The sequence below is a fragment of the Orcinus orca genome, chromosome 6 (assembly GCF_937001465.1).
Source record: "Orcinus orca chromosome 6, mOrcOrc1.1, whole genome shotgun sequence".
Lineage (NCBI taxonomy): Eukaryota > Metazoa > Chordata > Mammalia > Artiodactyla > Delphinidae > Orcinus > Orcinus orca.
Window position 1 is genome coordinate 29,225,769 of NC_064564.1, and position 2,012 is coordinate 29,227,780.

Consider the following 2,012-nt stretch of genomic DNA (forward strand, 5'->3'; position numbering starts at 1 on the left):
CAAAAAATAAATGCTGGAAAGGGTGTGGAGAAAAGGGAATCCTCCTATACTGTTGGTGGGAATGTAAATTGGTACAAACACTATGGAGAACAGTATGGAAGTTCCTTAAAAGACTAAAAATAGAACTAACGTGTGAGCCAGCAATCCCACTCCTGGGCATATATCTGGAGAAAAACATCATTCGAAAAGATACATGCACCCCAGTGTTCACTGCAGCACTATTTACAATAGTCAAGTCATGGAAGCAACTTAAATGTCCACTGACAGAAGAATGGATAAAGAAGATATGGTATATATATACAATGGAATATTAGCCATAGAATAGAACAAAATTATGCCATTTGCAGCAACATGGATGGACCTAGAGATTATCATATTAAGTGAAGTCAGTCAGATAAAGACAAATATCATATGATATCACTTATATGTGGAATCTTAAAAAAATGATACAAATTAACTTATTTACAAAACAGAGACAGACTCACAGGCTTGGAAAACTTATGGTTACCAAAGGAGAAACATGGTGGGGTAGGGATAAATTAGGAGTTTGGGATTAACATATACACACTACTATATATAAAATAGATAACCAACAAGGACCTCCTGTATAGCACAGGGAACTCTACTCAATATTCTGTAATAACCTATATGGGAAAAGAATCTGAAAAAGAATGGATATATGTATTTGTATAACTGAATAGGTATACACCTGAGACTAATGCAACATTGTAAATCAACTATACTCCAGTATAAAAAATTAATTTTAAAAAAGAGGGGTAGTGAGGAATAGTTGGGGCTAGTGTTTAGCAAGGGTCAGTGGGAAATGTTCAGTTCTTCAGCATCTATTATATTACACGGTAGTTATGTTTGGGGTAAGTGGAGAAAAATATGAGCGTATTTTAGGGACTTAGATGTTTATTCCTCAATAACATGGTCATTGCTTTATCAAATAACAAAAGCATAACCCCAGGTTGTGGGCAGCATTGAATTCAAGAAACAAGAGTGTGAGCCATCACTAGGAATGACTTAGGCCAGTGAAAGTAGCACCAGTGAAATTTAATTTACCTACCAAGTCTCAGACTATTTGGAAAAACAGTGTGTTAGAACACTATGTTTCATATATAATAAATAATATGTACCTAGAGATTGTAAATTAAGGAAAACATGATCTTTCCACAGATAATTCATGTCTAATCCTGCTTACATAGCATTTAAATATGTTCCACGCCTTTTATATGCATTATGTTCCCTACGTGTTACATTTGGTGTTATGCTATAAATTGTTAGCGAGAATTTTTCCTAAGTGCCTGGACAAATTAGAAAAAAAAACTACTGATTTTTGACTTGCCATTCAGATATTATTTAGTAAACCCTATATCTTAGTAAATAAATAGTTATTTACAAAGCAATCTGTGAGGGATACAAAAAGAAATAAGACATGGTTCCTGTTCTGTGAATTTGAAGTCTAGAATTTCAATACCCAAGATACATTTTGGGGGGACTCTTAAAGCACAAATCATAACATATCAAGAAGTGTGAAATCTAAAATCTAAACAAATCTAAAATCATAACATATCAAGAAGTGTGAAATCTTGCTGATATACAAAAATATGAGAAAACCTAGATATGATGTTGCTAACCTAAAAATCCTTAAAATCTAAAATCAAAACTTGGAAAGAAAGGAAAGATCGACACAAATAGCAACTGTTTGCCAATAATTCTTTACTACATTGCCTTTAACTTTACATTCTTTTTATAATATTAAGTATCTTCTCTTTCCTATATGTTGATTGGTTTCTGCTAGAGACAGAGGATTTTTTTATGGTATGATATAAGAACTTGTCAACTTTATGGGAAAAGGAATTGAAACTTAATATCTTCCATAGCACATGATGTGTCCAAGACAGCCTACATTGTTTTATTTAACAGACTTGCAATCAAGGAGTGGGGAGTGACATCAATCAAACGGTTAGCCTTGCTCCTTGATACCAATGCAGATCTGTGTGGATACT